Source organism: Crinia signifera, chromosome 9 (genome assembly GCF_055691185.1).
Source record: "Crinia signifera chromosome 9, ASM5569118v1, whole genome shotgun sequence".
Lineage (NCBI taxonomy): Eukaryota > Metazoa > Chordata > Amphibia > Anura > Myobatrachidae > Crinia > Crinia signifera.
Window position 1 is genome coordinate 69,329,904 of NC_139225.1, and position 12,180 is coordinate 69,342,083.

At 46.4% G+C, this 12,180-nt stretch overlaps 2 non-coding genes across 2 annotated transcripts; one reads left to right on the forward strand and one right to left on the reverse strand.

Moving 5' to 3' along the window:
• Positions 1-10,178: 10,178 nt before the first annotated feature.
• Positions 10,179-10,297, reverse strand: LOC146039196 (5S ribosomal RNA). Its single transcript, XR_014462723.1, has one exon. It is a non-coding gene; the product is annotated as a 5S ribosomal RNA (ribosomal RNA).
• A 709-nt stretch (positions 10,298-11,006) lies between these two features.
• On the forward strand, positions 11,007-11,125 carry LOC146039197 (5S ribosomal RNA). The gene has a single exon (XR_014462724.1). It is a non-coding gene; the product is annotated as a 5S ribosomal RNA (ribosomal RNA).
• Positions 11,126-12,180: the final 1,055 nt, after the last annotated feature.

Sequence of the window (12,180 nt, forward strand, 5' to 3'; positions counted from 1 at the left end):
ACTCTAATTGGTCAAAGAGGATATTACCTGCCTCCTCATGCCTTAAAGACAATTGAACATTTTCTGCATCACTAAGTAATGTATCACTTAGAAATCCTTGATTGACTGACATATTACCACTGTAAGAGACCAATTTAGGATAATACAAATAGATGAAATTTTGAAAACATGTAAAAAAATATATCAATACTTTAACTGTCTACTAGGATAGTACGCAGACTCAAAAAAGTATCACTTAGGTCAACACTAAGACAAAGAGAAACCTAAAGGCTGGAGGTCTATGGCTTCAAGACACATTAAAAATGCCCTAATGGCCACCCTTAAATAAGGGAAAAATCATCTGTTGTTTCTGATGCAAAAAACAAAGCTTCTTTATGTATAAAGCAAAACAACACTAACTTCACACATGAAATGCTCAGGGATAATCCGGACTGCTCTCTCCAGGGATTTTGAAGAAAAAGTCCAGCAGCAGGGTGCACAGCCAGAAGGGAAAGACAGCTCTCTCTCTTCATATATATTTTGGAGCAGGTTGGCACACACTTACATATAGTCCAAATGCCTGGGGTCGCCTTTCAGTGGTCCCACGAGGAGGTCACATAGACAGACAGCAAAGTAGAAATGGCACTCACCAGGGCTTTTCTTTATGAAATCCAAAATAGGAAATTTATTCCATCACTTTAGCAGAAAAATACAGATCAGGTCGACGTTTCGGCCACAGAACGTGGCCTTACTCATGACCACATCACACAGACAGACAAACAGGTCCCTATCCACAAGATCACCTCTTATTCCCACCTGGGCACCACCCATCAGTCACCCGACCAATCAGGACTCAGAAATAACTGTGCACTGCAAATCTATAATTACCTAATAACATATACATAGCCGGTGTGACATCGCTGCCGCGATGTAACTTACCAGCCCACCGCCATCCACGAGGCCCGGGCGTCTCTTCCGGGTTCCTCATTTCCTGGATGCGGTCCACAAGGAGGAAACGCATCATCCTGCGTTCCACCCACCGGCGCTGTCATGTATACAGACCTGGCTTGCTCAGCAAGCTCCGGTCACATGACTCCGGAAACACACTTCCTAAAGCACATCTATGCGCTCCACCTGACGTTGGGGAGGCGTGTCTATGCGTTCCAAATGCTTATAGTATTTATATGGCCATTTACCTACAGATTAACTGATCGTTCAGGTGACTTTATGATAGTCTCCCATTAGGAACCAGAGGAGCTCCTGCCAACATTAAAAAACAAGAAACATACATATATAAACCCACAACAAGGAAATATATACAGTGTTACCATCGATGGCCAACCGATAGTGCAACCATCGGGGCCACACTGTAAAACGTACTTAAATCACATATAAAAAATATATATAGCCACTAGACCTCCAGCTTCTGTTACTCATCCTATCATAGCATATGTGTGTATATATATATACCCCTGGGTGTTTCAATTGAATACGACACAAACTGCAAACAAAATTTTAATATATATTCATTTTTATTGTGTATTAAATTGTGAAAATTGTAAAAAGTGTCATTACAGTTATTATTGGTGGTGGAGAGTTCAAATCATTGGCGCACTCTGTCCTTTCGTATCTATCCATATATATATATATATAGTAGATTGCATGTAGGCAGCACTCCGAGTTTGCTTCAAAAAGGCCTTAGAGAAAAAGGTGCCCTCCATGGAACACATCCTGTCGTGAGCAGGTTGTGGAAATATACACTGTGGGTGGCGGCACTCTACTTTAAAGAAAGGAACACAGGAGACCTTGTGGGTTCCTTTCTTTAAAGTAGAGTGCCGCCACCCACAGTGTATGTATGTATATGTATATATATATATATATATATATATATATATATATATATATATATATATATTAGAGATGTGCAGGCTCTGATTTACTCTGATTTACTCTGATTTCAAAGCAGGATATCATTGGCTATCAACTGTCAACAACTGTCATGTGATTAGGGATAGCCAATAAGATCCTGCTTTGAAATCAGAGTAAATCCGAGTAAATCAGAACCTGCACATCTCTAATATATATATATATATATATATATATATATATATATATATATATATATATATATATGTTAGTTTTGGATAGGGGGCGCCACTTGTGCTGGATGTATATTCTTCAAACAATAATATTCCCTTATAATATAGAGGGTGTCAGCCTGTCTTTAAGTAAGAGTGATGGTATGTCACTCACGAGTAAATAGGTAGAAATGTAAAAAGATATTGGCGACTAATTATTGTAAATAAGATAATTTGGATAAAAAATAAAATATTTAATAGGATGACAGTAAAACAATATATAAGTAAAAAGACAATTGTATACCAATAGACATATGATTACACAGTAAAAAGCTGGTATTCAAGGTATACAGGTGTAAAAACAATGTATAGGTAGGAAATAGGGTGAGGATATATATATAGAGGGAATTTTTTTCTTATAAATCAAAAATAAATTTTTTTCGCTTATAAAAAATACTGAAAAGATATATAAAAAAGTTATATAAAAAAGTTCTTAACTTTTGGAGTGATAGGAGGTAGGTGGCCCAACGCGTTTCGTCGAAGTGACTTCTTCAAGGGGTGGGAGACAAATGAGCTCAGATCTGTATTTATACCTGTATGCCTGTCAGTATCAGCTATGACATCATTTCCTGTTCATTAGTCAATTACTAAGGCTAAAATCGTTGGAACATCATATATTGGGACTGGACATATGTTTAGAGGTTAATTCAGGTGCAGAGGTGTAAAACGCTATATTTACAACATTTTTAAGTGGCTAAAACGTTCATTTGGTGTAAAGTACATAAAATCGCGGCACTTCCGCCACGTTTCCGGCGTCCATACGGCGCTAGTGCGCATGCCCGGCTGTTCACTGTTTATATGAAGCTGTGACCTTCTCCGCTGGGTGCGCTTGCGCAGGAGGGCTGAGAGACTGTCAGAGGTTCTCTTGTATGGCTCTTGCGGATCTGTCCTTATCAGTGAGTGCCGGCGGCCATTTCGTTGGAGTTTTCCCATTGAAAAAGGCTGCTTGTAATGCTTCTTATGGCTATTTTCATTGCGCCCATTAAACCTTGCAATAGCGGATGTGTGACCCTTGCATGTTATCGTTGACATATGTAATCTTACCACTCTATAAAGAAATGAAGACACGGAGACATGGTTTGGCAGAAATTTGTTAGCTGAAATTTATTGAAGAAATAATTTTTTAAACTAATTTTTTATTTTTTAAATTTTTGTTTTGATTTTATTTTATTTTTATTTTTTAGTTTTTATTTTATTTTGTTTTTATTTTAAATGGTGGCCAAGAAAGAACGGCTATTATTAATCTCCACCCCCAAACCAAACGTACGTAATTTGGCCTAACAAAGGAAAGCGGTCTCCACTCAACCCACACATTGGCCGCCCACCCAGCCGGGTGGGCTTGCTATCCCCGGTCGGGTAATCTAGCAAAGGCCTAAGCCAATGAGGGGCAAGCGCACCAAAAGATACCAAATACGCCATAAACTTCAAACAACAAACGCCTAACAACTCCTAACTTGCCGTTCTTTCCCGCCAAAGCGGGGGGACCGCTCCCGGTGATCCCGCCCCGCCACCAAACTAAACTATTGAATCTAAAACCATCAAAATATCCTCGATGAACATAACCAGACCCTCCTTAACCAAGTGAACTCCATCGGGCCTGTAGAGCTGGTGATACCTAAACCTAATCCGTTCGTGTGGGACAATGGCGCCCCCTACCCCCAGCACCCATTTTGCTACTGCGGAGTTCAATTTCTTTCTGGACTCGTCTATGGCCTTACAATCCCTGGCACCCCTCCAACACAACCTAGGGATAACAAATGACCAGATTATAAAGCAAGTGGGCCATGCCTCTTTTATAGCAGCGAGGTCACACAACATCAATGCTCTCAGCTCCAACTGGGACATTTTCCCAAGATCGTTTCCACCCAAATGGATCACCAATATTTCGGGCAATCCAAACAATCTCACCTTCATCAGGAGGAATGCCCTTAGCTCGCGCCAGGACATTCCTCTTACTCCCAACCACCTTATCATGTTGGAGCACGTAAAGATGGGCCCACCGCCCGTTGACACCAGCCTGGCCGCCCAGAACACGAAAGAGTGGCCCACTATCCAGATTTTGAAACTGTCGTAGCCCAAACCTATAGGGAAAATTATTTAAAGGGGGGATTAGGTATTGCTCTGCTTACTTTAATTAGGCTAAATCTACTCAAAAGTACATTTTAGGAGGGTCTGCCAAAAGAAAAATAATTTGGATCGGTGCACAAATTTGGTGCTTATAGAATACTTCAATTCTAATTGAAGCCACTCCTGGAAACAAAGGGTAAGAGACAGACATAGGTAGGTAAGGGTAATGGATAGGTAAAGGAAAACAGGGGATTACTCGGCCGGAGAAAAAACGTCAAGACCTGCTGAGGGACTCTTAATTGGTGCCGAATTAGCCGAATTGGAATAAGCCGAATTCAGTCCGTCAGGTCAGGTAAAAAAGCGTGAAAACTCCGGACGCTGGCCCAACAACAGAGCGTAGCTAATCCCCGAGTAGGAATATTTAGGGTAGGGGTAACACAGGAGTACTGCCACTCAGCTTTCATTACATACGCACAGACATCAGACCATGAGGTTAGGGCGAATATACTTCCGGTAGGTCGCGGAGCGCCAACGCCCTAGCCTCTTAATATCCTTAACTGACCAGCCAGAGCCCGCAGCTGTAGTTGCGGCGCCGATTCTAAAGGAGTGTGTGCCAAACTCCTCGGGACACAAACCCAGCTCTGCGAGGCATTTGCGCATCATCCAACTAAACTGATACCTCGTGAGCGGAGAGCCGTCATAGTGCACCAGCCAAGATTCCCCTATGCTGGGCCTCACCATAGCATAACGCTCTGCTAGTGCAACGGGGCATGCCGATGTAGGTATCACCGCGCCCATCTGCACCCACACCCCTTTAGCTGCCTGGTCAGTTTTTGACTTTCTAAGCCTACACCACAGGACCTCTTTCTCTATGCGTATATCTGAAACCTGCAGCGAAGCAACTTTATCCTTAGACGGGGAAACTAACTCTAATACCCGGAAAGCTCCGTGGAACGCTACTGCAAAAGCTAGGGTAAATAACAATGTCTCGAACGCGGACTCAGCAACCACTTCAACCTTACTCAAAATAGATAATAACAGCGAGAAATGGATGGGGCGTCTATGGTCAGGGGCGGCTGGCGCCAGACGCGACCAGCCCTTCATGGCTCTACGCACTAGGAAGCATTTGGTAAAGTCCTGTACGCCTTTCAGTTGTGCAAAAAAGGATATCCCTGCCAGGTAGCGCGCCGCTACTGCCCTTGATTTACCTGCATTGTAAAGCTGCCATACAAAAGAAAGCAACATCCTTTGACCGCGCCTACCTTGCTGCCCAGCGCTTCCAGAAAAAGCCTCCCATTCCGACCACGCTTGCTGGTACGTTCTGAGGGTAGCAGGCGCCACGGATAGCTCAGCTAGGCCCTCCAATCCTGCCTGATGACCTGCCAAACATAAAGTGGGCACGAGACCCCGACAGCATCAGCATCTGGAGCCAGCTCCCTAAAACGATCCCATTGAAAGCGAGATAGCGCATCCGCTACCTCATTCTGTATGCCTGGTACGTGCTTGGCTTTAAACAAAATGTTGTAGCGGAGACATTGTAGGAAAAGCTGCGCAAGAACTCTCAAGACTAGCAAGGATTTCGCTTTCTGATTATTAATTGCATGCACAGTGCTGAAATTGTCAGACCAGAAGAGAACGCTGTGGTTTGCTAATCGTTTCCCCCAGATCTCCATGGCTACCATGATTGGAAACAGCCTGCGCGCACCAGCTGCCTTCTAGGAAACACCCAAAGCCGGTGGAACCGGCGGCGTCGGTGTAAAGCTGCAACCTGGAGTTGTCAAGCACCGGGGTCAGCCAAATTCGAATACCGTTAAACTCTTCTAGAAAAACTGACCAGACCAACAGGTCCCGTCTGATTTCGGCTGACAAACGCACAAAATGGTGCGCTCGTAAGACCCCGGTGGTTGCCCTCTCCAGTCTGCGGCAGAACAGGCGGCCCATTGGGATAACCCTGCACGCAAAATTAAGCTGGCCTAGAAGGGACTGCGCCTGGCGCAACGTGATCTTCCTTGAAGCGCAGCAATCAGCAACGGACTCCTTCAGCTTGTTAACCTTATCCAGAGGTAGGCAGCAATGACCCCTTATGGTATCTATCTCGATTCCTAAGAAAGACAACGTGGTGACCGGGCCTTCCGTTTTGTCTTCCGCAATAGGCACGCCAAATAGCTGGAAGACAGAACGGGCGTGGTGCAATAAAGAAGAGCACTGACTGGAGCCCGCGGGGCCTATGCACAAGAAATCGTCCAGGTAGTGAGCGATCCCGTTCACCCTGGCCGACCTCTCCACGCACCAATGCAAGAAGGTACTGAACCTCTCAAAAAAGGCACAGGATACGGAGCACCCCATCGGCAAGCACTTGTCGATGAAGTACTCGTCACCAATGCGGAAGCCCATGTACCTAAACGCATCGGGGTGCAGGGGGAGAAGCCTGAAGGCCGACTCCACATCGATTTTGGCTAACAATGCCCCGAACCCGTACCCTCGAACCATGGCAAGGGCTTCATCGAATGATTGATACACCACTGAGAAAAATTCTGGAGGTATGGAGTCATTTACTGAGGAACCCACAGGATAAGACAAGTGCTGTATGAGCCTATACTTACCGGGGGTCTTCTTCGGCACCACCCCCACAGGTGAAATCACCATATTTGGTAGGGGAGGAGCCGGAAAAGGCCCGGCCATGCGACCTAACCGCAGCTCTTTGCCCACCTTTTCTTGCAAAACAGAAGCCAGCGAACGCGCTGACTGGAGGTTCCTAAACGTACCCCCCAAAACTTCCCCCGAAATGGGAAGACGGAAACCGTGGGTAAAACCCTCTTTAATAAAGTTGGCTGCCTCCTTATCCGGGTAGCGGTCAAGCCAAGGGACCATGGCTTGCACCCGTACCGGAGTGGCTGCTCTATCTAGCATTTGTGGATGCTGCGGGCCTGGATGCTGCTGAAGCAACCGCCCCTCTTGAGGGGCGGCCACCCCGAAAGCAATGGGAGGCCGAATGGTTACCGGAACAATTAATGCATATGTGCTTGTACCGGCAGCGTTGCCCCTGGCTACAAAAGGAATTGTTGAATGCATAGCACTTCCCTTTTGCTGCGGCCGGGTTGAATGGCCTGCCCCCCGCAGCGGGGCGCTTGTGAGGGACCACTTCGCCCGCTGGCCGATGCTGAGCTGCGGGAGCAGCGGCCACTGCGGTAACTGGGCGAGCCGCCTCCGCCGTCTCAGCATAGGCCCTAGTCAACCCCATCCACACTTCCACGTCCTTGCAGCCAAAATCCATAATATGCAAACAGTCCTGCTTGCGCCTGAACTGTTCATCATATGTCCTCCATGCGACGCCCCCGTTTGTCCTATACATAGGGACCATATGAATATAGCGAATTATATTCATATGCTCATCGGGCCTATCCTCGAGGTAGCAAGCTGCAAATACACAGAAACCGGCTAACCAGTTATCATATGAGCGAAATGCTTCAGCCCCTATGCCACCTTTTGCTTTGGCTGCCTTGTAGGCCTTCTTAGACTCATCAGTGAGGCTAAAAAGGTCCACAAATTCCCCTTTTTGAATTTTAGCCCTGCAACTCTCGCGCAGACCCCTAACTACTGCTGTGTAGTCGCAGTGTACCACCCCTGGAAGGTTCCTGCGTTTTCGTTCCCTCCTGGACAAGGCTGCACTGCGCTTACGCTTGCCACTAAGAGCCTGGCGACCCGCCTCCTTCTTCGCATATTTGGCCGCACGCTTACGCGCCTTTTTAGCGCTACCTCCCTCTGATCCTCCTGCAGAGGAGGACGAAGAGGAGGAGGAATGGCGAGTAGAGCCTGACCCCACTGTTGAAGAGCACGCCACAGAATCAGCCTTCCCCCCATCAGTAGAGTCATCACCTGTGTCCTCTGGCTGAGCAGCCCATGTAACATCCTCCTCATCGGTGTCATCTTCGGCTCTGCCTCTGCCCACTTCGTCGACATCCGCCTCGTCAGCATCTGAGGAAACAACGGACAAAGGCCGGGCGGGCCACTCGTGCAGGCCACCTGACCGCTGGCGTCTGTTACTTGCACTATGAACACTGGTTTCCCTGGGGGATACCCGGCGACCACCTGGGGCCGGGGTGTTAACCCCACCAAATGCCCGGACAAATTCAGCACAGCCCGGGATCTGTTGCCCTTTAAGTGAAGATCCCCGCCTGCCTGAGCGAGAACCTGAGGGCTCCCCAGGGTCCTCCTCCACTAGGGGGGCTAGGGCCCCCGCCACTGAAGAAAGAGCAGCGGACAGCAAAGCCGGGTCAAAAGTCCCAGGGACCGGCCTAGCCCTGCTGCCCCTTCCCCGTCCCGCCGCAGAACTTTGTTGGTTGCTGCGGCCTGGAGCCGCCCCCCTGCGCACGCCCCTGACAGGGATGCCCGCAGGGTCACCCCTCTCATACAGACTGTCCCTCTCCCATGACGGCCTATAACCATATAAAGGAGTTTCTGGGTCTGGGGCGGGCACTGACTCATCCTCATAGCAATCATAATCAGCCTCTTCATAGCCTGGAGCCGACCCTAGCTCAGAATAAGCAGCCCCACTGACCTGCCGCACTTGAGGCCTACTGCCCCTTGAACCTGAGCCCCGCCGTCCGCGAGGACGGCTGGGACCGGCCGCCATCTTGGGTCGCGTACCTCCGGCGGCGTCTAATGGCCGCCGGGCACGACCGCTGCGGTAGCTAACAGAGGCTTCAGGAGGATCTTCCTGAATAGCCTCTGGCGTTGCCTCGCGACGGGCGCTGTCCGCAGACCTGCACCCGCCGCGTGAAGTACCCCTGCCGCGCATGTTGCCGCGACCGCGCGGCGGGGTGCTGACATCATCAAGCCCCCGCCGGGACACGGCCGCAGCAGCGCGACCTCTGCTCCGGATGCCGGAGCGTGCGGCCGTGAGCCCCCGTCCGTGAACCGATGCCTCAGGTCGCTGGGGGCTGGGCACCCTCACGCCTGGCTGGGCGCGAACGGACGCGCGCCCACCTCTTACGGACCCCCCCAGCCCCGCCCGGCGGCCGGAACTAGAGGACACCGGAGCTACCGCCGCGGGTGCAGCAGCAGACCCGCGCCTCCCTCCTGAGCCTCCGGCAGAGGCCGGGGGGCGCCCGCCAGCCACCCCTGGTGCTTCAGCCACATCAGCAACCTCGGCCTCCGCAAAACGGGCGGGTGGCCTCACAACACGCCTGGGGCGTCTGGCAGCAGCACGGGGCATAGTCTATTTCAGGTAGGAGAATGTACTCACAATTCACCTCACACGATTCACCTCAGCTAAAACACTCGACGGAGGAGACACAGATGTGTTCCCACAGAATTTTCCAGGAGAAGAGGGAGACTCCTCCCCTCTCCTGCTGTATTAACCTAAAGCTAACAAACTCAGAGCCCTAGCCATTGGCTGACCATGTCACATGCTAAGTCTTGGTCCCACCCAGCTATTCAGTTTAAGTCACTACATGTCTATTCTAGCCACTGCGTTGTTTATCATATATAAAAAACAAAAGGAAGGATGGTCAATACATTTGTTCTGGACTGTTGGGATATATAGTATACCCATATAAATTAGTAGTTAGAAATTGCGAGGCTAATTATAAGTGATCTCATATATAAATACACCAGTGTGTTCATCTGAAAAAGGTTTGCGTGATGGTTTGTATGTCAATACAAATATAGTGCATATTTAATAATCACTAAAAATGACCCAATATTAATAATTCGCATGAAATTTATTATTAATACTTCATATTGCAGTGTACCATACTATAAATAAATAAAAATAAAAATATATATAAAGTAGAAGAGTGCTAAAGTGCTAAGTGCTAAAAGTTATTTAGACCTTAATAGTAGTTAGGTGTTTATGCATAAACACTATTAGTTATAATTCATATTAGTGATTTATGTGTGTCAGAATGAAAGGCAAAAGAGTGCTAAAGTGCTGAGTGCTAGAAGTTGCTTGAACCTTGATATTACTCCGGTATATATTATGCTTCTTATTTGGTACTACAGCACCAGGTTTTCCCAAGAGGTCTCCCATCTTGGTACTTGCCTGGCCCAACACTGCTTAGCTTCCAAGATCGGACGAGATTGGGCGTAACAAGTGTGGTTTGACTGTAGGAAAATACAGCGACACCTGGAGATTTTCAGTACTTTTATTAGGTTCGTACAATATACTACATATTGAGTGTGAAATACACCAAGGTAATAGATACGGAAGAGGGCAGTGAAAGACTGATCCAAGAAAGAAATGGTGTTTTTTACAGTGTTTTAACAGAGATATTAATAATTATTTTTATACAAGTGGAATAAAACGGATAGGATAAAAGAGTTAGATTCGACCTTATAGAAATGGCGCGATCTCATAATTGTCGTTGAAGCCAAGGGGGTGTAGAGTGTTTAATTCAAAGATCCAGTACATTTCGAAAACCACCATAATGCCAACCCAGAGGGAATGACTTTTAAGGCTATTGAATGGGTCAAACTAGGACCAAGAGGTGGCGATCTGGCGAAAAAACTGTCCCAGCGGGAAATGTACTGGATCTTTGAATTAAACACTCTACACCCCCTTGGCTTCAACGACAATTATGAGATCGCGCCATTTCTATAAGGTCGAATCTAACTCTTTTATCCTATCCGTTTTATTCCACTTGTATAAAAATAATTATTAATGTCTCTGTTAAAACACTGTAAAAAACACCATTTCTTTCTTGGATCAGTCTTTCACTGCCCTCTTCCGTATCTATTACCTTGGTGTATTTCACACTCAATATGTAGTATATTGTACGAACCTAATAAAAGTACTGAAAATCTCCAGGTGTCGCTGTATTTTCCTACAGTCAAACCACACTTGTTACGCCCAATCTCGTCCGATCTTGGAAGCTAAGCAGTGTTGGGCCAGGCAAGTACCAAGATGGGAGACCTCTTGGGAAAACCTGGTGCTGTAGTACCAAATAAGAAGCATAATATATACCGGAGTAATATCAAGGTTCAAGCAACTTCTAGCACTCAGCACTTTAGCACTCTTTTCATTCTGACACACATAAATCACTAATATGAATTATAACTAATAGTGTTTATGCATAAACACCTAACTACTATTAAGGTCTAAATAACTTTTAGCACTTTAGCACTCTTCTACTTTATATATATTTTTATTTTTATTTATTTATAGTATGGTACACAGCAATATGAAGTATTAATAATAAATTTCATGCGAATTATTAATATTGGGTCATTTTTAGTGATTATTAATTATGCACTATATTTGTATTGACATACAAACCATCACGCAAACCTTTTTCAGATGAACACACTGGTGTATTTATATATGAGATCACTTATAATTAGCCTCGCAATTTCTAACTACTAATTTATATGGGTATACTATATATCCCAACAGTCCAGAACAAATGTATTGACCATCCTTCCTTTTGTTTTTTATATATGATATGGGCGCAATGAAAATAGCCATAAGAAGCATTACAAGCAGCCTTTTTCAATGGGAAAACTCCAACAAAATGGCCGCCGGCACTCACTGATAAGGACAGATCCGCAAGAGCCATACAAGAGAACCTCTGACAGTCTCTCAGCCCTCCTGCGCAAGCGCACCCAGCGGAGAAGGTCACAGCTTCATGTAAACAGTGAACAGCCGGGCATGCGCACTAGCGCCGTATGGACGCCGGAAACGTGGCGGAAGTGCCGCGATTTTATGTACTTTACACCAAATGAACGTTTTAGCCACTTAAAAATGTTGTAAATATAGCGTTTTACACCTCTGCACCTGAATTAACCTCTAAACATATGTCCAGTCCCAATATATGATGTTCCAACGATTTAAGCCTTAGTAATTGACTAATGAACAGGAAATGATGTCATAGCTGATACTGACAGGCATACAGGTATAAATACAGATCTGAGCTCATTTGTCTCCCACCCCTTGAAGAAGTCACTTCGACGAAACACGTTGGGCCACCTACCTCCTATCACTCCAAAAGTTAAGAAC